The sequence below is a fragment of the Lagenorhynchus albirostris genome, chromosome 7, assembly GCF_949774975.1.
Source record: "Lagenorhynchus albirostris chromosome 7, mLagAlb1.1, whole genome shotgun sequence".
Taxonomy (NCBI): domain Eukaryota; kingdom Metazoa; phylum Chordata; class Mammalia; order Artiodactyla; family Delphinidae; genus Lagenorhynchus; species Lagenorhynchus albirostris.
The window spans coordinates 42,635,357-42,663,335 of NC_083101.1; the positions used below are offsets into that span (position 1 = coordinate 42,635,357).

Below are 27,979 nucleotides of genomic sequence, written 5' to 3' on the forward strand. Positions count from 1 at the left end.
GTTTTCATCTACTAACCCCAAACTCCCAGTCCATCCCTCTCCGCCCTGACCTTGGCAACCACAAGTCTGTTCTCTGTCTGTGAGTCTGTTTCTGTTCCGTACATAGGTTCATTTGTGTTACATTTTAGGTTCCACATATAAGTGATATCATATGCTGTTTCTCTTTCTGACTTACTTCACTTAGTATGATAATCTCTAAGTCCATCTATGTTGCTGCAAATGGCATTATTTCATTCTTTTTTTATGACTGTGAGATAGATAGATAGATATCACATCTACTTTATCCATTCATCTGTCGATGGACATTTAGGTTGTTTCCATGTCTTGGCTATTATTGAACAGTGCTGCTGTGAACATAGGGGTGCATGTATCTTTTTGAATTATAGTTTTGTCCAGCTATATGCCCAGGAGTGGAATTGCTGGATAATACGACAACTCGATTTTTCATTTTTTGAAGAACCTCCATACTGTTCTCCATAGTGACTGTACCGATTTACATTCCCACCAACAGTGTAGGAGGGTTCCCTTTTCTCCACACCCTCTCCAGCATTTGTTATTTATAGACTTTTTAATGGTGGAATTATGGCCCATTTTTGAACCTCAGTTTCCTCATCTACAAATTAAGGTAATACCTCTGTTACAGGGTAAATGAGCATTAAACAAGATGTGCCTAGTACTTGGTTGAGGCTCAGTGAATTATTACTATATCATTATTTCCCTTATTCTAGGATACCACTAATTTAAAGTGCACCATTAATTTAATAACAAACAGCTATTAAAGAAAGTAAGGAAAAGATCACTATATTAAATATGCACATGGATTATAAATTGTACCCATATTCAGAAACATTAAAATTTGAGGACTTGTACATTGCTACTGGGAATATAAAAAGATGCAGCCATGTTAGAAAACTCTTTGACAGTTCCACGAAATGTTAAACGTGGAGCTAATATATGACCCAGCAAGTCTATTTCTAGGTATCTAGCCAAGAGAATTGAAACCTAGGTCCATTCAGAAACTTGCACATGAATGTTCATAATAGCCAAAAAGTAGAAACAACCCAATCTATTAACTGAAGAATGGATACATGAAATAGGCATAGCCATACAATAGAATATTATTTGGCAATAAAAAGGAATGAAATACTGGTGTGTGCTATAGCATTGAGGAACCTCAGACAACATTATGGTCATCAAAAGAAGCCAGTCACAAAAGAGCACATGTTACATGATCCCATCCTGAAGTGTTCTGAATAACAAAATCTCTAGAAACAGAAAGATTAGTGTTGCCTGGGCTGGCGTGGTAATGGCATGGGGAATCTCTGCTCATGGGTCTAAGGTTTCTTTTTGGGATAATGAAAATGTTCTAATATGAGATTATGGTGATGATTGCACAGCTCAGCACATATACTAAAAACCATTGAATTGTACACATTAGATGGGTAAACTTTATAGTATGTAGATTGTGTCTCAATAAAGTGACTACAAATTGAGGAGGAAATTGTTTTGGATTGAAGGGCATACGTATTTGCTTGTTTCCCTTAAAGAAGTGGCTTCTGTTGAGTTGTCTCTCCCTTGCCATTCTCTAAGCTCTTCGGGAGCAGGGACCAGCTCCATCTTATTCACAGCTGTTTCACAGGACCTGGTGCGTAGTAGCTGCTCAAGAAACCTGTTGGGCAGGACAGTTCTGGCCACTCCAGCAAGGGGGCGGAGCAGCTAAAGCGCCAGCCACATCTGGCAATGTGTATTTCCATTTACCAGCTGTGCCATTTTAGATACCCAGGTGCCAGGGACCTCAATAGCCACTGTGCTAACAGGACCATGATCCTCTTGGCCCCTCTTGTTAGTTACCACCTCGTTGCCAGGATCAAGAAAAGAGCATGCCTGAGACATGTTTCAGAAGATGTTAATAGCATGAGTAAGTTCAGTCCACCTTCTGTGGGGAAGAAACTTTGTTTTCTCGACCCCATTAAAAAAAAAAAACAGGCAAAAGAGATACAGGAGGCTGGATATTCAGCTTAAGATGCGTCTGGAGCAGTAGGGCTCTTTAATGAAATAAGAGTGGGCGTGTGGGACTTGGCTTCCTCATCAAGGCTCGGCTACATGGAAGGCCCTTTCTGCCTGGGCACCGGCAAACTTGTCTGATGTGAAGTTCCACGAGACTCAGGTAGCAGAGCACTCTGCTGCTCTCAGAAGTGGTGTGACATTCGGTTTACCAACTGAATCCCATGAAGGCTTGCTGAAGGGCCACTCTAATGTCTAAATTGTATCTTTGCTGCCTCCACCGGGCAGCCAAAAAGGGTTTGCTGGGCGCAGGCCTGTCTGCTCTGAGCAGGCTGCCAAGGGTGAGCAGTGGCAGAACAAGAAAGGGCCCGCTGACCGATTCTGAGAGACTTCACTATCCCTACCCACCGCTGCGCCCCCAGAAGGCACAGTTAGTGTTGCCTCCTCAGAATGACTGGGGCTCTGCTTACCCGCCGCCAGCCTATCCAGTACTCCCAATTTGGCCAGATCCTCATTTGTGCTTCTGAACCAGTATCTTAGTCTAACTTGTGTGCTTTTTTTTTAACCTGGGTAATTATTTTTCTCTGTCTTGCATTCCTTTTTTTTTGTTGTTAAAGTATAGTTGATTTACAGTATCATGTTAGTTTCAGATACACATAGATAGTACACATATCTATATACACATATATATATTCTTTTTCAGATTTTTTCCCTTATAGGTTATTACAAAATATTGAGTATAGTTCCCTGTGCTCTACAGGTCCTTGTTGGTTATCTATTTTATATATAGTAGTGTGTATTCTATCTTGCATTCTTTAATCATGTGTTTGAGTTATGTTAGCTATGCTGAGACCTGGGCTAGGAGCTGTGGATGAAGTGATAAACAAGAAAGATGATGCTGTTTCCTCAAGGAGTTTCCAGTCCAGCCTTTCCTCTGTCTTTCTCCTCTTCCTCCCCTTCTTTTTTCTTTTATTATCTGGAATCTTTTAGGCCCCAAATATGAAAGTCAATAAGTATCAGTTTAGGGGCTTCCCTGGTGGCGCAGTGGTTGGGAGTCCGCCTGCCGATGCAGGGGACACGGGTTCGTGCCCCGGTCCGGGAGGATCCCACATGCCTCGGAGTGGCTGGGCCTGTGAACCATGGCCGCTGAGCCTGCGCGTCCGGAGGTTGTGCTCCGCGACGGGAGAGGCCACAACAGTGAGAGGCCCGCGTACCGCAAAAAACAAAACAAAACAAAAAATAAGTATCAGTTTAGACCAAGACATGGTAAATGTCATCACAGCGCTTGCTGGCCACAGTTTGAATACTTTAACTCTGAAAACTGCCCCCTAAAAACATACTTTTTAAAACCTGTGTGGGAGAAATGGTGGTAAGTCAGAACTAATTGTATTGTTTCTAGCGCTTGTCTCATTTTGCGTGCTCTCATACTGAGAATGAATTCATGATTCAAGTTCACTCCAGGAAGAAAGTTAAAATTAGTTCTTTATGAGGAGTTCATAACAGAGGAAGCTTATAAGAGTCACAGTTCTCCTAAAAAGCTTTATGGCTGTAGAGTACCTTACACTTGTCATGCGGAGAACTTGGAACATGAACCATGTTTGCTACAGTTTGCATTTTTGTAAATATGGAAATTGAAAATTGGAGAAGGTTAATAATCTTGTTTTCTAAAAAAGAGTAGATAAAATGTAAGTATAGGAACAATGCATTTCAAATCAACGTTACCTCTGCGTTTGCATTAACAGATTAAGATCTGTAATGTATTTCTACGTGCGGCCTTGTTTGGCAGGATAATTTCTAACTAAAAAATATATGGTACCTTGGAGAACAAACACCTGATCCTGGCACATGGCTTGTATTGTCAGTTACTATACATGAAGGTCATTCCAAGGGTGACATTTGCTGGGAAAACAGACAGTGCTCTAGGGCTCTGGACGAGGGTGTAAGATAAATACAAGTTATTTTTTAAACATTAGCGAAGTATTTGAGATTTGCAGTTCACGCTCCCAAGATTCAAATTTTAGCCACATTTGAAAAGCAGAGAGATATACTAGTTAGTTGTTTAGTTAGTTATAAATTAACTATGCTAGGGCCCCAAATGATTTATGTTCTGAGAGCAAAGAAGACAGTTTTTAAAAGGGTGGGAGTAGGTTAAACGTCCCAATATTACTTAAAACTCTGGGACTTAGAGTTGTATTGTCATTCCTGGTGATGAGAGTAAGAACTTACAATATTGAGTGGACATTTTGAAGCCTTTTGAACTTTTCTTGGTTGGGTTATTTGTTCTTTTACGATTAATTTGAGTATTTCCACGCACTGCTGATGAGATATGCTGACTGGCATATCCACTCCGGAGGGCAGTTTTGTGGTGTCTCAGTGTTTCAGAAGCACAGGCAGTTTTTTGACTTCAGGTCTACCTTTGAGAAACACTTCCATATGTGGACAAGGATTCATGCATAGCTGGGTTTTTCAGCCTTAGCACTACTGATATTTCGGGCCAGACGATTCTTTGTTTTGGGAGGCTGTCCTGTGCATTGTAGGATGTTTAGCACTATCCCTGGCCTCTACCCACTAGAGGCCAGTGGTAACCCCGATTGTGACAACCAAAAGTGTGTCCAGACATTGCCGAATGTGCCCAGGGGAGCAAAATTGCTTCCTGTTGAGAGCCACTGATGTATAAGAATGCTACTGGGGCACTTTCCTTGTAATGTCAGATGAACGGCAAATATCCTAAATGGCCATCTTTTAAAACAGAACCGTTCAATAGAAATATAATGTGAGCCACATAAGTAATTTTATGTTTTCTAATGATTGCATTAATAAAAGTAAAAACAGGTGAAATTGATTTTAATGTTTTATTTGATCCAATATATCCAACATATTTTCCTTTCAACATACAATTAAGATTAAAAAATTATTAACAAGATAACGTATACATTTTTTCTTAGTAAGTATTCAAAATCTGGCATGTATTTTGTACGTACGGCACATCTCAGCTCATACCAGCTTCGCTCAAGTATTCGACAGCCACCTGTAGCTAGTGGCTACCATATTGGATGGCATGGATTTAGAGGAATGGCTTCTAAAAATAACTATGCCATGTTCCTACTGTGCACCAGTTACAAATAATGAGGCTGAGAAGTACCGCATGGAAAGAGCTCAAAGGCATATTATTAAGTGAAAACATGGCAGCAGAATAATACGTGTGGTATGACACGTTAAAAATTATTTTGAGGGACTTCCCTGGTGGCGCAGTGGTTAAGAATCCGCCTGCCAATGCAGGGTACACGGGTTCAAGTCCTGGTCCGGGAAGATCCCACATGCTGTGGAGCAACTAAGCCCGTGCACCACAACTACTGAGCCTGCCCTCTAGAGCCCGTGCTCCACAGCAAAGAGCAGCCACCGCAATGAGAAGCCCCTTCACCGCGAGGAAGAGTAGCCCCCTGCTCTCCGCAACTAGAGAAAGCCCACATGCAGTGGCGAAGACCCAAAACAGCCAAAAAGAAATAAATTAGTTAATTTAAAAAATTATTTTGAAAAATGAAATGTACATGTATTTTCATATATATGTATATTCACTAATATATCTGTGAAAATACATATGTATGCAAATAAGTAGAAAGAGTTCTGGAAGAACACCCATAACTGAGAAGGGACTGGGATTTGGGGAGGGGAGCAGTGGAGGTGGCCAAGGCAGGATTTAGCTGTAATATTTTAACTTTTTAAATAAGGAAAGATATATTCATGTATAATATATTCGTGTATAACTTGCGTAGTAATAAGGCTTTAAAAAGAGCTCATTAGGTCTAACCATACTGACAGCCTCTGCATGTCAGTGGTTTTCAACCTGGGCTGTACCTTAGAATCACCAGGGGGGCTTTCTAAAAATATCCTGCCTGGACCCCACCTTGCACCGATCTTCTATCTTAAACTCTTCAGATGATTCCAAAGTGTGGCCAGGATTGAGAACCACAATCCTGGTTGAAGCTGTGTCCTTCAAACAATTATCTGAGGACATTTCTCGAGAAAAGAGTTTGATAAGGATCTGATGGAAGGTACTTTGAGGCATATTGTCTGGTGAGGGTTTTCTGTTGTTGAAAAAGGGCAGATTCGTATTTTAAAGATAAACAGATCAAATGAGCTGAGGGATGGGTTTAACATTGTTTTGTGAAAATTGTACTTCCTGACAAGACTCTTCCTAATCCATGGCCATCCAACTTCAAGTCAAGTTTCGCCAAGAGTCTGTAAAAGTAGCGCTGGGGGCTTCCCTGGTGGCACAGTGGTTGAGAGTCCGCCTGCCGATGCAGGGGACGCGGGTTCGTGCCCCGGTCCGGGAAGATCCCACATGCCGCGGAGCGGCTGGGCTCGTGAGCCATGGCTGCTGGGCCTGTGAGTCCGGGGCCTGTGCTCTGCAGCGGGAGAGGCCACAGCAGTGAGAGGCCCGTGTACCACAAAAAAAAAAAAAAAAAAAAAAAAAAAGTAGCGCTGGTCTTTCTTTAAAGCAATTCTACATGAACTCTAACAAACGAACATATATAGTGGCAAGACCCAAAGTTGCACTCCATAGAAAATTGTCTAATAGGTAGTTCACAAAAGAAAGAATTATATAGACTTTAAAAAATTATTTATTTAGATTCTTGAGCGCATCGTCACCATTTGAAAATAGGAGATTAACCATCCTTGGTATTTAGAAAGTACCACTTCAGTTGGATTGATAGGAAAAATCTCGTAAAAAATTTTTTTCCCTTTGCTGTGTTCTGCCTGAGTGCATGACAATTACAATGTCAGTGCCAGCCAGGGTGAAGCCAGTGTAATTTCATTTGACAAGATAAGCCCCTCTGAGAATCAGGCTTATTTTACACTTGATCCAGGGTCAATATTGGTTTGGGATGCAGTTCTTATATATTTCTCCGTCATTGGCCTCCTCTGCACTTAGAAATGAAACAAATCAATGTTTGGTAAGACTTAGAGCCATTATCTGTCTGTTCTGAGGCTTTGAAAATACCCAGAAATTGCCTGACTTACTGAATGCTCCATTCATTTGTCCCGGGGTTTAAAGGAGCACACTCTTGTCACCATGGAAACAGACTCACATTCTAAGGAAACTGATTGAGAGCCTCCCTCCTAATGATAATATATAGCATGAGCTGTGAAGAGAATAAAGGATCTATATTAGATTCCATTGTTGAGACGATGGTGTCGCCTTGATCCACGGATCTCTTCCTTGTTTGGTTTTAGTCCCTAGGTTGACATTTGCGGGGCAATAGTATCTGGTGAGAGTTTGAGACTTTAATCCCTTGCCACTGAGCAACTGCATTTGTGTGAACAACCCAAATGTCCGATTGGTTTCATATAGACTCTGAGGTTGGTGGGCATTTGATAACAGCTACCAGTGTTTGCTGCCAGAAGCCTAGTAATCTGGTATTGGGCTCTAACTCTGGCTGGGGCTGGAATAAACTAGTTAAGACCTATAGGAGGCCCCATGATCTGAAAATGGTCGATTTAGGAAAAAGACTACTTAAAGTGACCCTAATTAGAATGGGTCCCAATATTTTATACTAAATACTGGGGGTAGGGGTGGCTTAATTGGAATTTTCATTTTGAAAAATTCTAAACATAAAGTTATTTGATCTTACAATTTAAAAACTTAGCTTTTAATGTCAAGAATGGTTGTAGGGCTTCCCTGGTGGCGCAGTGGTTGAGTCCGCCTGCCGATGTAGGGGACACGGGTTCGTGTCCTGGTCCGGGAAGATCCCACATTCTGCAGAGCGGCTGGGCCCGTGAGCCATGGCCGCTGAGCCTGCGCGTCCGGAGCCTGTGCTCCGCAACGGGAGAGGCCACAACAGTGAGAGGCCCGCGTACCGCAAAAAAAAAAAAAAAAAAAAAAAAAAAGAATGATTGTAAATATGGGTTGAATCAGCATGAAACAAGTATGGCATTTTTAAAAATATTTATATGCACAACACACTGTCATAAGCAGGTATAGATTTTGATATCATCTCTCAACTCACCACCTACCCAATAGACACAAGTATGGTATTAAAAAAACCTTTTTTTTAAATTGAACTATAGTTGACTTACAGTGCTGTGCCAATCTCTGCTATACAGCAGAGTGACTCCATTATACGCATATAGACATTCTTTTTTTTTAATATTCTTTCCCATTTTGGTTTACGGCATATTGAATATAGTTCCCTGTGCTATACAGCAGGACCTTGTTGTTTAAATATGGTATTTTTTGTTGTAAAATTTCCAGCAGAACTTGGTAGCTAATAGGTGTGTTCCGGCACTTGGGGCTTTTGCCAGATGCTAGTGTTTGAATGTTTCAATCATTCAAACCACTCCCTCTTCACTACCTCAGTAGGTTCCTGCCTCCCTTTTTCCTGTTACTTTCTACTTCCTAGAATAAGTGCCTTACTCTAGCTTCGTGGCTCCCTTCTTTGCCCTCCTCCTCCCTCATGTGATAATTCTTTTGGATTCTGTCCCTTCATTTGTGTTCTTCAAGTAGCTTCCTTGCTCCTAGCCCTCATCCCTTACTCACTTTAGGTGCTCTGTCCTTGTTAGGACTATTCAGACTCTACTCTTTCTTTCTCCCTAGACTTTCCGTAGCACTTACCTGTTCCATTCAATGTGGCACTTAATCACACACTACTTTCTAAATGTATTTAAATGATGTGTTGTTATATGCCTTGCCTACTCACACAGTGTCCTTGAGAGAAGGGATGGTGTATCTTCAGGACCCTAGCACAAAGCCATTCACACTCTTGGATCTCAAGATCCTATTGTCGAATTTTGTTCAGTTATTTGAACTCAGTGGTTTCTGAGTTTTCTGAATACATAGCGTTAGCCTATGATTTTACTTTTTTACAACTGCTGAAGTTTTCTAACGAAATCCCATAAGCAGCTATTCCAGAAACATCTACAGACTCATAGGATGTTAGAGGGAATTATTTCTAAAAACACATATGGGTAATTCCTGTGGCTAAAATCTTGATTGTGGGTTGAAAATGTCCTAGTCCATCAAGCTTTGAAATCCTCCAAAGAAAGTCAATAATATTGGGTTGGCCGAAAGGTGTGTACCCAATACATCGTTTGAGCTTTATCCCAAAGTGAAGGATGAAGCAGTGCAAAAGAGGAGAGATTTCCTAAGAAAGAAAGACCCCTCTGTAAGGCCCCTTTTGACTGGTAGAAACTAGGCAACAGGAAAATAAGATATAGCTTTGATGTTTGTTAGTGTACTAATAAGTTAGCTAGCTAAAGGAAAATGGAATCACATCCTAGCTTCCTGAGTTTTGTGCTAAGTATTGACGTGTTAGGAAACACTTATTATAAAACATATTTTTAAAAATTGAAGTGTAGTTGATTTACAATATTATTATTAGTTTCAGCTGTATATCATAGTGATTCAATATTTTTAGAAAAATATGGAATACTTCACGAATTTGAGTGTCATCCTGCTAATCTTCCCTGTATTGTTCCAATTTTAGTGGATGTGCTGCAGAAGTGAGCACCACCATTTTTTATTGTGATAAAATATATATAACAAAATTTACAGGCTTTCCTGGTGGCGCAGTGGTTGAGAGTCCGCCTGCCGATGCAGGGGACGCGGGTTTGTGTGACCCGGTCCGGGAAGATCCCACATGCCGCGGAGCGGCTGGGCCCGTGAGCCATGGCCGCTGGGCCTCCGCGTCCGGAGCCTGTGCTCCGCAATGGGAGAGGCCACAACAGTGAGAGGCCCGCGTACCACAAAAAAAAATAAATAAATAAAATTTACTAAGCCATTTTAAGATGTACAACTCAGTCATTAAGTACATTTACAATATTGGGCAACCATCACCACTATCCATTTACAGAACTTTTTCATCATCCCAAAGAGAAAGTCTGTACCCATTAAACAATAACTCTCCATTCCTCTTAACCCGGCTCCTGGAAACCTTTATTCTACATTCTGTTTCTATGAATTTGCTATTCTAGCTAGGTACCTTGTATGAGTGGAATCATATAATATTTTCCCTTTTGTGTTTGACCTCTTTCACTTGGCATAATGTTTTTAAGGTTCATCTGTGTTGCAGCGTGTATCAACATTGCCTTCCTTTTTAAGGCTGAATGATATTCCATTGTATACAGATACCACATTTTGTTTATCCCTTCCTCTGTTGATGGGTGAACATTTTGTTAAACTGTGAAATATTGGTATCACTTGCTTGGCATGTTATAGTGTTTTTTGTGATTCACCCTCACCCTTCCCCCCCTTTAAAAGATTTCTTATCTCTGGCCTCTACAGAGGGATTTCTGTATCGCAGTAAACAAGTTTGTTCAACTAGTCTGGGAAGGTATTTTGACCCAGCAGAGAGGGATGGATGAGACCAGGTGTGATCAGCTTAACCGCACGCCATCCTTACTGTCAGCCCTGCATGGAGGTGCCTTTAGAGGCGTAGAGGGAACAATGCCATATATTATAATGGGTACAGAGTGACACTTGTGAAGCTTGTTTAAATCTTTGTGTAAAAGCTCTGAAAAAATTCTGATCTAAGTTTGTATTTGTGAAAGCTTTGGGAGGGAAGACTAAACATTTGAGAATTATCATTCTGGCTGAGGCAGCTCTCTGGAGCAACACGAGTTGAGGCTCAGAGGAATTTGTGGAGTCCTAGCCAAGAATCCCAAGAGACAGTGTTTCTTCTGGTTCATGTGAAAGTGGTGAGAGCAACAGACTTTAAATCAGGCTCAGAGATAAGAGGAAGAACAAAGGCAGGCAGCACCGGACAAGACCCAGATATTCAGGTCCACCTGCTCATGACGCTCGGGGCAGGGTTTCCATTTTCACTAACGGTACTTCCTAGGGGAGCTACAACACGGGGTTGCTTTAGAATACAGAGGAAAACAACGGTCGTGAGTGTCTGAATTCTGTTTTTTGTAGGCTTCTTCTGCCTTTCTATAGAAGGCAGGCCCCAGTCTCCATCCCCACCCCAGCCTTTTATGGGAGGGGCAGCAAGCAGGGACACCTGGGTCCAAGGTCTCCTCATCTACGCTGAGTGGACAACCTCACCTGGTTTCTACCACTCCCTACACACACTTTCTAGACATGATTTTGCTGTAATTAGGTTTAGACATACTATCTGGGAACCCCATAAACCCCCTCCCCTGGAAGGCCTGGTTAGCTGTGTCACATGAGGTATCTGAGCAGCTGGGCACAGAGTCGAAGTCTATTACTTAAAACTGGAAATGCTTTAAAATAATGAGTTTTGAAAACATAGCTACATTTCCTCATTTTTATTATGCAACATTTAAAAAAATAAAAACATCAAAGCCATGGTATAATGAACTCCCCTTCTTGTCTATCTAAATTCAATAATTTTAAACATCTTGTTATATTTATCTATCTACCTGTCTATATCTATCTATTCTGTTTTGCTGAACCATTTGAAAGTTAGTTGCAGACATCATGGCATGGCATCTCTACTGCTTCTTAATTAAGAACATTCTTCTACAAAAACAAAACACCATGACCACACCTGAGAGTATTAATAACACTTCCATATTATGAACTATACAATCTAGATTGAAATACTCTTAATTTTCTTAAGAATAATAAAAAAATTAGTTTCCTAACAGAAGCCTCGGAGACTGGGAAACTTAGATTTCAGAGGCTGAAGAATTATAAAGGAGGAATGATATGGTGTCAGGTGGAAACTATGAGACTTGGAGTCGGAGTCCTATGTTGCGGTTCTAAATCATTATAAGGCGTCACGGAAGGCATTTAGCTTTCTGAGCTCATTGGCAAAATGAGGGGGTTGGGTAGAATAATCCCTAAGGTCCCTCTGATTCCCCCCTCAAATATGTGATTATTAATTGCTAATGTAAAAATATTGTGCAAATGATACCCTGGGTTTTTGGAGAATGTGTCTTTTCCCCTCTTCATTCTTGATTAGGGATTGTCTAGTTGAGTGATGAAAATGAAAGGTAGCCTGCCTTTCTGTGGTGCTGTTTTCTCCTATGAAATAATTATCTGTTAACCACTGCACCTCTTGTGCCACTGGAGGAAGAACAGTTTTAAACTTGACTGACTTCTTTGTACCATTTATTTGTATCATTTATTCCAGGCCTGCTCTTGTTTTTCCATCATATTTTTGGTTAGTCATTGAAAAGACGGTTTCATCCCCAGAAAGGCTCCCTAATGTGGGCCATTCATATTCCCTGCTAACCAATATTTTGTTCTTAATGAAACATTGTTTGAGTCATTATGGAGTGAGAGTGCTCAGCAGAATGTCTGTACTTGGCCCTGGTCCATGAAAACACTGGGAAGACCAAGGTGGTCTTCTCTGCCTTCCCTGTGATTTTATTGATACACATCGGGTTCTGGTTATGTTCCCAGTGGGCCAGAATTATTATACTCTCGGCTATAAGTCTGGGAGTTGTGGCTGGTTCTCTCAGCTCACATAGTCCCACTGAGTCGGTTGCTTCTTTTTCTGCTTCTATCATCCTTTTTTCTCTCTCCCTTCTCCTTTCTTTCTCATTCACTTCTTCATTCGTTCATTTCTTCCATATATGCATGTATGGTGTGCCTCCTCAGACACAGGGCAGGGGCTGTGGGGAAGGGGCATCCCTATCCCGTTGGTTTATTTCTACATTGGCTGTAACCCATGTCAAAATGAAGGGCTGTTAAAGGGTCATGGCCTTGAAGACCTTGCTTGATTCCCATAATGAAAAAGAAAAGAGACCTGTGGAATGTGTGTGTAGCATATTAGTTACTTAGGAGGCAATTTCCACCTAAGCTTCTGATTTGAGAAACCTGGGACTGGTTAGGAGCGAGAAGGTGGGGAACTGAGCGCACACGGTGGTGACCGGCCTGGGCTGCAAGAAGGTGGAAGGCTGGTTCTCTGGGATTTGCTGACACAAATGCAGACGCGTTGTGATGTTTTGGTGGTGGCCTGGAACGCACTAGTTTTATGATGAGTGCATTCTCTTCCTTTCTAAAACATTGATCCATTAGGTTAAGAAAATAGAAATAAAACCTTCCCCAGATGTAGTGCTCAGAATTGGATTGCTTTCATCAGTGTCATCTTTAAGCTCTGTCATGGCCCCTCCTTTGCCCTCATGATTACCCCCCCTCCCATTAACATCCATCTGGATGTAGCCACCATGGATTCTTTGAAGCCATTCTCCATATATTTCATAGCTATGTAACTGTGAAGTAGCACATTTTGTGTGTACTTAAAAATGAATGTGGAAGTAAATGGTATGTAAGACTCATTTGGCAACCTCCTTTGATTTATATATTTATCTTTCACTCGGCACTGCTTTATAAGATCCATCTATGTGAGAGGGTGTGGAGAAAAGGGAACCCTCTTGCACTGTTGGTGGGAATGTGAATTGGTAAAGCCACTATGGAGAACTGTATGGAGATTCCTTAAGAAACTAAAAATAAAACTACCATACGACCCAGCAATCCCACTACTGGGCATATACCCTGAGAAAACCATAATTCAAAAAGATACATGTACCACAATGTTCACTGCAGCTCTATTTACAATAGCCAGGACATGGAAGCAACCTAAGTGTCCATCGACAGATGAATGGGTAAAGAAGACGTGGCACATATATACAATGGAATATTACTCAGCCATAAAAAGAAACAAAACTGAGTTATTTGTAGTGAGGTGGATGGACCTAGAGACTATCATACAGAGCGAAGTAGGTCAGAAAGAGAAAAACAAATACCGTATGCTAATACATATATATGGAATCTAAAAAAAAAAAAAGGTTCTGAAGAACCTAGGGGCAGGACAGGAATAAAGATGCAGACATAGAGAATGGACTTGAGGACATGGGGAGGGGGAAGGGTAAGCTGGGACAAAGTGAGAGAGTGGCATGGACATATATACACTACCACATGTAAAATAGATAGCTAGTGGGAAGCAGCCGCATAGCACAGGGAGATCAGCTCGGTGCTTTGTGACCACCTAGAGGGGTGGGATAGGGAGGGTGGGAGGGACATGCAAGAGGGAGGAGATATGGGAACATATGTATATGTATAGCTGATTCACTTTGTTATAAAGCAGAAACTAACACACCATTGTAAAGCAATTATATTCCAATAAAGATGTTAAAAAAAGTTATTAAAAAAAATAAAAGAGGGTTGCCTGCACTTAGAGACTTGAAAAAAAAAAAGAAAAGACCCATCTATATGACTCTACACTAGATCCCATCAGAGTAGAATGAAAAGCACTCCTTTTCATTGCTATGAAACATTTCATCCAACAAATACACATTTCTTTGGACATGGGGGCAGTTTTCACTTCTTCACATTAACAAACAGTAGTGCTGCATGTTGCCTTGTGCACGTGAAGATATGATACTTTTTTCTCCAACTCTTTTGTTTTGAAAATTTTCAAACCTGTAGGAAAGTTAAAAGAGCATACAATCATCACCTGCTTTTTTTTAAACCTAAAATATCCAATTATTTAATGTTACTCTATTTGCTTTCTCATCTCCCGCACTCCCCTGCCCCCAACACCAGTCCATTTAGGCTGCTATAACAGGATACCGCAGACTGGGTGGCTTATGAACAACGTAAACTTTTCACCGTTCTGGAGGCTGGGAAGTCCAAGGTCAAGGTGCCAGCAGATTCTGCGTCTGAAGGCCTCCTTGCCGGTTCGTAGACTACATCTTTTCACCGTGTCCTCACGTGGCAGAAGGGGGAAATCTAACTCTCTGGAGTCTCTTTTATAAGGACACTAATCCTGTGAGGGTGGAACCCTTATGACCTAAGTACATCCTAAAGGCCCCACCTCCTAATACTGTTACCTTGGGTTCATAATTCCATCTTCCTAAAACTTTTTATCTTTTTGAGCAAAAAACTGTTCCAGGTGCCTTTTACAGCCTTCCAGGGAATTGAAATTTTTTCCATTAAGAGAATTGTGTAAAGACTGAAATAAATAGAAATCCGAAGGTCAGTGTGTCTGGTGAATACAGAGGATGAATCAGAACTTCCCAGCCAAGCCGTAACAGTTTTTTGCCTGGTAGAAACGTGTGGTCTTGCGTTATCCTGATGGAAGATTATGCGTTTTCTCTTGACTAATTCTGGACACTTTTCATCGAGTGCTACATTCATTTGGTTTAATTGGGAGCAGTACTTGTTGGAATTAATTGTTGGGTTTTCCGGAAGGAGCTCGTAATAGAGAACTCCCTTCCAATCCCACCACATACACAGCATCACCTTCTTTGGATGAAGACCGGCCTTTGGTATGGCTGGTGTTGGTTCATTCCGCTTATCCCACGATCTCTTCTGTTCCACATTACTGTAAAATATCCACTTTTCATCGCCCGTCACAATTTGTTTTAAAAACAGAACGTTTTCATTACGTTTAAATAGAGAATTGCATGCAGAAACACGGTCAAGAGGTTTTTTTTCGCTTGACTTATGTGGAACCCAAACATCAAAGAGATTAACATAACCCAGTGGTGCAAATGATTTTCAGTGTTTGATTTGGATATTTTGAGTATGTTGGCTATCTCCCGCGTGGTATAACATTGATTGTTCTCAATTTATGTCTGGATTTGATCACTATCAACTTCACCTGACCGTGGAGCATCGTCCAGCAAGAAATTTCCAGCACGAAACTTTGCAAACCACTTTTGACACATTTGATCAGTCACGGTACCTTCTCCATATACTGCACAAATCTTTTTTTGCATTTCAGTTGCATTTTTACCTTTCTTGAACTAATAAAGCATAATATGCTGAAAATGTTGCTTTGTTTCCTTCCATTTTCAGTATTAAAATGGCTACAAACATTCACCAATTTTGATAAGTTCTTTTAAAATGCACGCTGATATGACAGCTGTCACAATACAGTCTAACAAAATTCTTTCCAATGAAGTTAAAGACGACGAAGTGCTAGTAGTGCCACCTTACGGGAAAAACCGAACAAACTTTTGGGCCAACCCAGTATATACACACACATGTATGTATATGTGTTTAAGTTTTTTTTTTTTAACTGAATCTTTAAAGTTTTAGACTTCACTCCTAAATATTCCGCCACAGATCTTCTAATAACAAGGTCATTCTCTTATATAACCACAATACAGTGATCATGCCTAAGAAATTAAATAATTGCAGAGTATCATATAGTACCAATCTAGAATATGTATACTTTTATTTTAAAAAATACTGCTGGGACTTCCCTGGTGGAGCAGTGGTTAAGAATCCACCTTCCAATGCAGGGGACATGGGTTCGATCCCTGGTCTGGGAAGATCTCACATGCCATGGAGCAACTAAGCCTATGTGCCACGACTACTGAGCCTGCGCTCTAGAGCCCATGAGCCACAACTACTGAGCCTGCATGCCACAACTACTGAAGCCTACACGCCTAGAGCCTGTGCTGCACAACAAGAGAAGCAACCACAATGAGAAGCCCACATGCCACAATGAAGAGTAGCCCCCGCTTGCCGCAACTAGAGAAAGCCTGCAGGCAGCAACGAAGACTCAACACGGCCAAAAATAAATTAATTAATTAAAAAAAAAATACTGCCAAAGTCTTTCCAAAGCATCTGTACTAATTTATTGTTACCAACAGCCATGCATGAAAATTTCAACTTCCCCAGACATTCATCAACATTTTATTATCTCACTTTAATTTTTGCTAGTTAGTTGGATTAAAAAAGGTATCAACTTTTACATTTGCATTTTCAAAAAGAAAAATCAGCCACAAAAACATGTAGTTTAGCTATAAGATTTTATCTTTGTCAAAGTCGAAATGAGATCCCAGTTTGGCTTCCAGCACAGGGTAATACGCTCCATGTCTGTGAACAATTTAGAGCAGGATTCTTCCTTTTTTTCTGAAAATTTAGGAAAAAAATATAATGCAGCTCAGTTCTTCATAGACCTTTCAGCCAGAAGTCTTGTCAGAGAACGTTTTGCCACAGTTATGTTGGGGGTCTGAAGTTTTTTCAGTGATGCATTAATAGTATCAGTTTAAAATTCATATAAATCGTTAACTTTAATATTAGAATAGCCTACAGGATATGAAGCCCTCACGTTGAGAACAGAGAGGAAACAGAACAGACTGGGTCCCTGCTCTTCATGAGTTAAACTGATAGTTAACTGATAGTATCAGTTAACTGATAGTATCAGTTAAACTGATACTAAAACTTAAAAAAAATTTTTTTAGCAAAAACTCTTAGGTTTAACCTTTGACAACTGATAGACGTGGATGCTCATAAACAAACGTGGATAGAATTTTGTTTACTTTTATGAATAAGTAATAAAAACAAACAGTATATCTGTACTGCCCAGTGATTAACATTTGGTGACGATAATTCTGACTTACAAGTATATGTGTGTGTGTGTGTATGCAAGCATAAGAATAATCCAGATCGCTTTCACCTTAAAGTAACACTGACACTCATTGTTTGCTGTGGGCTAAGCACTGGTTTAAGTGCACGTACTATTGTCATTCCCATTTTCCACAGTCAGTCATTGAGGTTCAAGGTTAGGCAGCAGATGAGTGGCCGACCTAGCATTTGAGCACTGGGAAGCCCTCTTCACCTTTACTGTACTCCCTCCAGTTTTATGCGTTCCTTTTTCATTCACTGTACTAGAAACATCATTTCATGTCAGTAAGTATCTATCTACATTGATTTTCTTAGCTATATAATATTTCCATTGTATAGTCACCATAACTCATTGATTTCGTCACCTACCACTGCGCATTTAATTGTGGTTTTTTTTGCTATCGTGTTTAATGCTGTGATCACTGTCCATTACATTTATATTTGGCTACTTGTCCAACAATTTCTTCTGAAATCCTAGAATTGGAATTTCTGGATGACATGACACATTTTGAAGTTGATCCAAGCTGTCGTGTTGCTTTGTATTGCTGCACAGGTGCTGCAGGAATAAATTGGAGTAGGGGGTCTGTTTTCTTATATTCCCACTGACACTGGAGTTTTTTCAAATTTGCCCCTCTAATAGACAAAATACGGCACCTCATGGTTTTCATTTGTACTCTTTCATTATAATGAGGCGAAACATTTTTCATATGCCTACTTGTATTTTCTTTTTATGAGTTGCCTTTTTGTACTTTCCATGTTTTCTCTTCTATTGATGTTGTCTTTTAAAAATTGATTTGCAATAGCTCTTTCAATGAAGAATATAAATTCTTTGTTATGTTAGAACAGTTTTTGCCTAGCAAAGGCTTTGCTTTTTCATGTTCTTTTAATGGTGTATTTTACATTTTGTTTATAATTTTTAAATCTGCATTTCCCCTAGGCAATGTTGGACAAATTTTCCCCTTTACTTTCTTGACATATATTGATTATTTAAATTTTTTGTATATAAATCTTGCATTCATCTGGGATTGATTTTGATGTACCATACAGATCTGATTTTTTCCCTTATGGTTAAGATCTAGTCCCCACACTGTTTATTGAAATGCCGTTTATGAAAATGGTAGGAGCAGTGCCTGGGACACACAGTTTCTCCATAAACAGTCCTAGCCTCCCCCTCTCCCTGTCTCTGTCTCTTGCATAGTCTTAGAGGTACAAAGTAAGGAGCTTTGTCATATCCAAGAGTTAGGTTGGAGGAGGGGAGATAAGAGCAAGACGACTAATTGGGATTTGACCATTTCATCCATGATAAATATTTATGAAGCTCCTCTGAGGGATGTATGAGGATTGTTAGCTTCCATAAAGCTAGTTTGGGATCTCGATAGGCCTTTTCTCTTGGGACGTGTTTTTCCAGAAGGTCACATCATCACTAGGTAGACGGGAGTTGGTCCTTATCTGGATTTTCATAATGATGCAGCAGACAGCAAGCTTTAGAAAACCCTGGATGAGTTACTTTTGCTTTTCTCCTGTTAGCCTGCATTACAGTGTTTCATTTTCATGGTCTGGCAAGGTTTCCATTGCTTGATGCTAGGTGGAAAATAAATTAGACTCTCATTGTTATAGGCATGGTAGTGTTAACCAGACTAATTTTATTTGGTTACAAGCACCCAAAGTGTCTGAGGCATTAAAAAAAAACAAAACAACTAAGGTAAAATAATCACGATTTTTAAATTAGCTCTTGTTTCTCTGATGTATCAAGGCTAAGTAGGGCTACAATGGTAGATCATTGTGGAAGAGATTGCTCCTGCCCACTTGCTGGGTGAATTGGGTCTTCATTTGTTTCCTTTATTGTATCAGAGAGTAATCATCCTTTGTGAGGTGATCTTGGAATTCTTAAAGGAGCAGAAAGTAATTATTATAACTACTATGCCATAACAAAAAAGATAACCTAATTTACCAATTAATGTAACTTGTATCATACCTCAGAGTATAAGACTAAGAAGAGTGTCAGTTTTCAACACTAGTTCGGAAGGTTCATCAACAAATTCTGTTTTGTGCCAAAACCCAAGGTTTTACGAATCTAAAAATGCTCAGAGCATCTTTTCTCATATTATTTTCATTTCTAAATCTTTTTTCTCAGATTTGCTCATCTCTCAGTCTCTCAAAGCCTCCACAGTTCCTTCATTTTTTACCACTAACTCCCCATAAAAATAAACCAAAAAAAGCAAACACATAAATAAATAATCCCCTAGAATCTGGATATTATAGATTCTTTCTGTTTTATATTAGAGCTTTTTGGGAATAGCTGAATGCTTCAGTTTCTTTGTATTAAGGCTGTATTGCAAATATTGTCATTCTAAGATCACTGTGCATATTTTCTACCATATATGCCAAGAAGATGAAAATGATTGTCTTTTAGGAAAAACAAAGAAAATGCTACCAACCCCCCCCTTTTTTGTTTTTTGTGTTTTTTTTTAACTGTTTCTTGTTTCCTAAAGATGCTGCTTGGATCTGATAGGAGAATAATCCTTTTCATGCATTTTTTTTTTACTATATTTCCTCCTGTGGGGCTGGAATCAAACAGGCTTTAGGAGCAGGGGAGGGTCCCATGATAGAGAGCTGCAGCTTCAGTTTGGAAACAGCTTCAGAATCTGATGGCCTAATGATTTGGGGTCACTTGGAAGGGTGAATGGGTGAGCATGTGTATATGTCTGAGGAGATCCCAATTGAACTAATCTCTTGACTAGTCTTATGTCTGCCACAGTTGTACTTCATGGGGGAAGAGGGCAGGCTGAGGTGGAAAGAAGGTGAGTTTATGCCAGCTGGTGGTTGACCAGATGTCACAATCAGGATAAAGAAAGTTAAAGACCCTGCTTATCTGCAGGACAGAATTTGGATTGTAAAAACTTAGTAGATGAATGAAAATGGTATCCTCCAGAAACCCAAGAAGATTCAGAATTTGAAAAAGAATGAGGAGGGAGAGGAGGAAAAGAATAGCTAGAGGATGTACATCAAACTGTGCAAAAACATGAGCCAAGGACTCTTGATTTGGGTGGTTGCTGATTTGCAGGCACAGAAGTTCTGCATAAAGTATAATGAAAAGTCTTAGCTAATCTGCCAGAGGTTGAAATTTTTCCTCTTCATTCCATCATGGAAAAAATTCATCCATATATGTTCAAATGGGGGTAGGGGCAGGGGAAAACTAAGCAGACTGCTTGGAAATATTCACTGTTTCCATCAGGAAAATCAGAACTGAATTTTCAATTTCATAGAGGATTTAAAGCAGGAATTAGGCCCACAATATTATACCAGTAAGAGAAAGTCTCACGTCTGATCTTGAGACCTAATGTAACTAAATTTTCAGTGTATGAGAGTGAGTATGGACGTGACCATTTTATTTATTTATTTATTAAAATATTTATTTACTTTTTATTTTTGGCCGCATCGGGTCTTGGTTGCGGCATGTGGGATCTTTCATTGTGGTTCGCGGGCTCTTTATTGCGGCGCGTGGGCTTCTCTCTACTTGTGGCACACAAGCTTCTCTCTACTTGTGGCGCGCGAGCTCAGTAGTTGCAGTGGGTGGGCTCCAGGGCGCGTGGGCTCTGTAGTTGCAGCATGTGGGCTCTCTAGTTGTGGCGTGTGGGCTTAGTTGCCCCGCAGCATGTGGGATCTTAGTTCCCCGACCAGGGATCGAACCTGCGTCCCTTGCATTGGAAGGTGGATTCTTAACCACTGGACCACCAGGGAAGTCTTGGAAGTGACCATTTTAACACGCACACTATAGCCTATAACTAATCTTGTTTCTCCTGTGGACAACCTGACTCTGGTAAAAGTCCTGCCAAGGCCAGCTCATTTCCGTCTCCCATTAGATTCCGTTTGGATTTCAAAGTGTGGATAATGGTTAGATTATAGGAGAATATATAAAGTGTGATGTAATGGCTACTTCGAAGATACTTTAAATGCACTTTTAATTAGTATTGTCAAATTGATTTCACCCTGTAGTGCCTCACTTGAATGCATTTTATGATAATGCACGTGTCTGCATGATGATGGTTATTTCAGGGTGGATATTGATTTAAATGTGATCCCATGACATCACTCCCAGTTATCCTGGGTGATATGGCTGGACCAGAAGCACTGGCTAACTCAGAAGAATCTTAGCATACTTAGGAAATAGCACGAACCATTCTTACCTGCTTTTGAAGTTTTCTTCAGTTCTTAAAAACCCTGGGTGAAAACAAGTACTCTCTCTTTTAGTCTATCATCCTTTCAGCAAATAACTAAAAGTCAGGTGTTTCTGTACTGGGTAGATATCACTATATACCAAAATATATCCAGGCTGGGAGAGTATATCCTGGGTAAAAGTGAGAAATAAGAGTATTTGCCATGGATATTTACCTCTTCGACCCCATGTGTGTGTCAAGCCAGGGAGGCACTTAACATTTGTAGGGCCTGAGCAGGAGTACAAATGGAAGCCCCTGGCTGGTGTCCCTTGGTCACCACCACCTCCCACGCACACTGCAAAGGGCTCTGCGTGCACTCAGGCCAGCACATCCAAGCTTTGTCCACAACGCCTCACACACATCTGTCTCTTGGCTACCTTTCAGGCCTAGGGATGTGCACACCTGTGTCATGCTCACCCTCAAGTGGATGGATTGGGGAAGGGCCTGTGCAGGCCCTGAAAGCGGGTGGGGGGCCACTTTCCAGGATCTCAAGTACCTTGAGCACGGCCTTGCAGCTGGGGAGAGGACATGGACTAAAAGCGAGTATGTGTCCTTGGCCCTGGGGCCTCATGGCACCGCTGGATGGGGAGAGGTGAAAGCGGGCCAGAGCAAGGCCCTCTAAAGTTTGGAAGCTCTTTTGTCAACTCTAAAGGTGGCACTGTGTCAAGCCCTGGAATATGAGAATAATTGCAGGATGTTGTTTTGCTGGCCCTTTTGTTTTTAGCCAGCACACGCTGGAATGTCTGTTCTGTGCAGATTGGGAGGCTGGGTATTGTGGGAGGATACAAAATACAAAGCTGTTTTTAATCGAGTTTTGGGGAGATAAAAGCTGAACTGAGAATAATTACAAAACAACTGGTTAACGAGGGAAAAAGCTAGCCCCTAACTGTTAAGGAAGGGAATTTGGGGTGAAATGGAGTAAAGTCATGTGACTGGTTTTGTGCCCGACCTGGGTTCTTGGACTCTTTAATCGATAGAAATTGAGAAGAGGCCACAAGAGGAATTCAGGCGAGGCTTTATCGGGACTGGTGCTGCAGCATGAGAGAGAGAAAACAAGTAACAGGTTCCCTTGTTCGCTCCTGGAGACGGGGCGAACTGGTTCCTTAAATGGGGTGAGTGCAGGGGTGTGTCCAGGGGTCGGGCAGGAGGGGTGGCTTAGGTGATCTGCCCACCCCCGGGGGGTGCTGTGTGCGGGGATCACGCGCAGTACCTTGCTTTTGCTCCCAGCACCTCAGAAGTGGCAGCTGGGTTTTGGCTTTTTTGTATCTTATTGTTCATAGTTTGTCCCAACTGCGCATTCATGTTTATTTTTAGTTCCTTACAGTTTCTTTGTATTCTGTTACTAGAGGAGACGTTTGTCGAGGTGGCAGCACTCCAGTAAAGGGTCCCAGGTCCCAGCCTGTCTCAGTTTCAGGGTCATAGGGTTTAGGGATCATGGAGATCACGGCTGGCAACCTTGTGCTTCCAGGTCTCCCGCGGGTACCATAAATGTGTGACTGGACCAGATACAAGGCAGTGGGACCTAGGGAGAGACTGTGGGCACATTTGTGTTTAACTAGTGAGTGTGTGCCCCAGCAAAAGACGTTCAAATTAAAAATAAAAAGCTGAACAGTGTGCTGACCAAACAAGATGGGAATGCAATCCCTGACTCTAAACTCCTGGGGTTGTTGCTGATGACATTAAAGCGATGTTGCCACACTGATGCAGAAACTTAATTGCTCACCCACAGTTACACCTAATAAAGTAACTTGAGTTATGGAAGGTGCTTCACATACAGAATAAGTGGGAGGGGAAAAGCTGTAAAGAGAAAATTCTTTAGGATTCTGCAAACAGTCCAAATGATGGATAAGACAAGTGGAAAGAAAGAAGAGCCCTTTCCCCTTTCATACTAGAAGTATTAAAAGTTTGCTCTCTTTGGAAAACATAGAGGAATCCTCTGTTAGTCTTTTCATTTCTGTAAAATCCTACCAGTAATTATTATATCAAGTTTCTCTGAGTGTGAGCCTGTGATCACCTTTCCCAAACAGGCACTGCACTGGGTTAACCAGGGTGCTCCCCCAATTCAGGATGAATTTGGAACCTATGAATGTGAGCTTATTTGGAAGTAGCATCTTTACAGATGTAATCAAGCCAGGATGTGGTCCTACTGGGTTAGGGTGGGCCCCAAATCCATTCTGACTGGTGTCCTTATAAGGTGAGTTAAATTTGGACCCCCTCCCCCCCGCCCACACACACACAGAAGAATGATGGCCATGTGAATACAAAGGCATAGATTGGAGTTATGCTGCTCCAGACCAAGTAGCATCAAGGACTGTCAGCCACCACCAGAAGCTAGGAGAGAAGCAAGGAGCAGATTCTCTTTCAGAGCCTCTGGTGAGAGAATAAATGTCTGTTGTTTTAAGCCACCCAGTTTGTGGCACTTTGTTGCAGCAACTTAGGAAACGAATACACGCACCACTTCTAACTTCCTCATTGTTCTTAGAAATGCCACCAAGTTCCTGGTCTCAAAGGTTATCATTCCCGCTTCTAACCTTCTCTTGCAAATGCATTCAGTCTTCCAAACCATTACATTTCCTTCTTCCTCTCTACTTCCACAGTTATCACTCATCATCATAATTAATATTTGAATTCTGCTTTCTAGAATTAAAGCAATTTTAATTCTCACAACAAATGATGATAGGAATGGTATTGTTGCTGAACGTAAGATCTTGTGCCCGACGCATAGTAAACCCAAACAAACCAAAACGTCGCAGTTTGGAGCAGAGAAAGGTTTTTGCAGGGCCGTGCAAGGAGACGGGTGGCTCGTTCCCAAAGAGCCCCAAACTCCTCGAAGGCTTTTAGCAAAGCGTTTTTATTTTATTTTATTTTTTTATTTTTTTAAAGAATTTTTTTTCTGATGTGGCCATCTTTAAAGTCTTCATTGAATTTGCCTCAACACTGCCTCTGCTCTATACGTTGTTCCCTTGGCCACGAGGCACGTGGGATCTTAGCTCCCTGACCAGGGGTCGAACGCTCACCCCCTGCATTGGAAGGTGAAGTCCTCAACCATTGGACCGCCAGGGAAGTCCCAGCAAAGCGGTTTTTAAAGACAATGTGAGGGAGGGATACGGTTTGTCGTTGCAAACTTCTTAGTGTTGGAATCCTTTGTTCTCACATCTGTCCACGCAGGTCAGGTCGTGATGTTCCTGTAAACCTCCAACAAGACAAATGTTATTCTCTGTTCTGCAACTTTTTATCTCCATATGAATGGACTCTTAAAGGTCAGAGCCCTGAGACTAGGCTATCCTGTATATTTCATGCTATAGGCAACATTCTTTTACAAAAGGTGCAGAGCCAGCATGACTAAGCACAGGAAAAGGAACAGATCTAATATGGTATCAGATTTGTTCTTGCTTATTACAGTATTATTCTGCCCACTTAATTGATGAGGAAACTGAGGTTCAGAGAGTGTAAGTAATTTGTCTAAGGTCAAACAGCTTTCTAGCATATTACAAATTTCGGATTCCAACAAGGATAGTCCCTTTACTCCAAGAAACAATACTCAACCCCAAATGGAGTGCTTGGCTTTAATTATTTTTCTATACTGCTTTCTCCATCATTCCAAAGAAAAGGCTGTAAGAACTTACCTGTATCATTGGGGTAAAACGAAAATAATCCTCAAATCATTCTCCTTTGCTTACCCACACCTTGGAGGACTATCCCTTAGTTATTATCCCAGCAAAGGCATCCCAGTGTTGATGGAACAAAAGAGAGCTCATTTGCCTCTTTTTTTCCTTGTAACAACAGAATTTCTTTTATATGTTTAATTACAGCCTTAGAAGAGACATCAAATTGGCTTTTAGTGGAAAGGTTTTTTTTCCCGTAGGTGGGTCACTGGAGATATAATTAATACAAATAATAGCTATCATATGCAGATTTCTTTTAGTTGAAATGACCTCTTTTGCGTACATTTTCCCACTGTCTGTAACAAAGCAGCTCCTTGGGTTATGTTGTTCAGCTGGTTTTACAGCAAAGTCAAAGAGTACATCCTTCCTATATGAGAAACATGTTAGCAACTCCCACAGTTGTCTTAGTGAAAAGCTGTTTTTTGTTGTTGTTGTTAAGGTGGAGGTTTATGAAAAGAAAAAGCTGGTTGGTTATTGATTTTCTTATCTTAAGCTGTATGTTTTAGCAGTAAATTAGTGTTGTAATGCCAGAGGAGGCTGTAAAGTCTCTGACGACCCCGATATGGCAGAGTTATACTGAGAGTGACCGTATACTTTATTATCCAAACCAGGACACTTTTGAGAATGAGAAAGGATACTATTAATAATTACCTCAGGACCACCGGTATAAACTAGGACTGGTCCTGGACAATCGGAAGATGTGGTCATCCTCAAACTATTATATATAGAATGGATAAACAGCAAGGTCCTACTGTATAGCACGGGGAACTATATTCAGTATTCTGTGATAAACCATAATGGAAAAGAATATTGAAGAAAAGAATGTATATATATATTTGTATAACTGAATAACTTTGCTGTACAGCAGAAATTAGCACAACATTGTAAACCAACTATATTTCAAGAAAAAAAAAAAAAAGACAGCGATATGGTCATCCTGGTCATTTTAACCCACCCTGGAGAGAGGAGTCCAGCCTGTTTTTGCAAACGTCTTCCCCCAAAGAGATCTTGATGAGTGGAACTAGAGGTTAGTATTACTCATGAATCATTAGGTTGTCACTTGGAAATTATATATGCATATATATATATATTTAAGTAATTTTTTTGGATATCAGTAAGAGACATATTGAAAAACTCTTGACCAAATGTTTTTGTCTTAGCCATCCTGGAGTTGATGGTTCTGGGAAGACTGAGGCTCAAATGGGTCTTGGGCTGGAGGAAAGGAAATGACAGAGTTGGCCTTCCCCACTGAAGTGAAGACTCATTCCTTAGAATCAGAGCCCAGCCCAGGCACTCAATATATGCTGAATAAATAATGGCTGGAATGTCTCCAAGCACGTCCCGAATTAGACTGTGATGTTACTTGATTCACAGCTGTACACCAAAAAAGAAACTTCTTTCTTTCAGAGGGTGAAGCCATAATGAAGACCATTTGATGAGAACTCAAGTTTCTGAGTTGGCACAAAATTGTTTGTTGTTTTGGGGACTGAGAGAAGAATTAAAGCAGGAGAACATATTTCATTTACATTGGGAAAGGCCCCTGGGAATTAAATGGTAGGAAAGAGTCCAAGGTTTTTTGGTGACTAGTTGAGGAATGCTACAGAAAGTGGTATTAGGAAATTCTTCAAATATTCAGACAGTTAGTGAGCACCTACTCTAGGGCAGGTGTTGTCCAAGGTGCTGGGGTTCAAAGGTAGAGAAGAGAGTTCCTAATCTAAGGAAAATCACAGACTAATGGGATGACATATAAACATCATGACAAGGCCGTAATAATGGTATATAAAGATATAGTAGGACCAAGAAGAAGAGAATGAGTCTTTCTGCCTGGGAATGCGGGGGCATTCATGGTAAAAGCGATGGTGGAACAGCGCCATAAGATGGATGAGTTGGCCTGGGAGCCAGCAGGGCTCCTGGGATAGAGAAAGGAAGGCAAAAATGACGGGACCTGAGTTTTACCTGGTTGATACAACATTGCCAATATCTTGGTATTACTTAACCCATGTGTTCTTAAACTGGACCTTTAAGGGTAAATTCACATATTTTGATCACAGTGGTGCTGAAAGACACCATACACCTTTTTGGATATCTACAGTAGTCCCCCTTTATCCATAGGGGATACATTCCAAGACCTCCAGTGGAGGGACTTCCCTGGTGGTCCAGTGGTTAAGACCCCGCACTCCCAATGTAGGGGGCCCGGGTTCAATCCCTGGCCCAGGAGCTAGATCCCACATGCTGCAACTAAGAGTCTGCATGCCGCAACTAAAGATCCCACACGTGGCAACGAAGATCCCACGGGCTGCAACTAAGACCCGGTGCAGCGTAATAAATGCATAAATAGATAAATATAAAAGACCTCCAGTGGTTACCTGAAACCACATATAGTACTGAATTCTCTCTCTCTCTCTCTCTCTCTCTCTCTATATATATATATATGTATATATGCACTATGTTTTTTTCTATACATACGTACCTATGATAAAGTTTAACTTATAAATTAGGCACAGTAAGAGATTAACAACATAACTAATAATAAAATAGAACACTTCAAATAATATAATAAAAGTTATGTGAATGTGGTCCCTCTCTCAAAATATTGTATAAATTTAATGCCTTTTCTATCTTAACTAAGTACTTTTCACACAGTGTGGCCATAACTTGTTGCAGTTTGAGATGCAACAGCAAAACTAGCATGGATTTCTTTTTCCTTCTTCACAACTTCACAGATAGAAGATTCATTCTTTCCATAGATCTTAGCCACCTCA

At 40.8% G+C, this 27,979-nt stretch overlaps 1 protein-coding gene and 1 pseudogene across 1 annotated transcript in view; one reads left to right on the top strand and one right to left on the bottom strand.

The window, feature by feature from the left end:
• Positions 1-27,979, top strand: part of GNA14 (G protein subunit alpha 14) — a 195,124-nt gene that overhangs the window by 58,937 nt on the left and 108,208 nt on the right. The window lies entirely within an intron of this gene.
• Positions 9,420-9,512, bottom strand: LOC132524016 (U6 spliceosomal RNA; annotated as a pseudogene).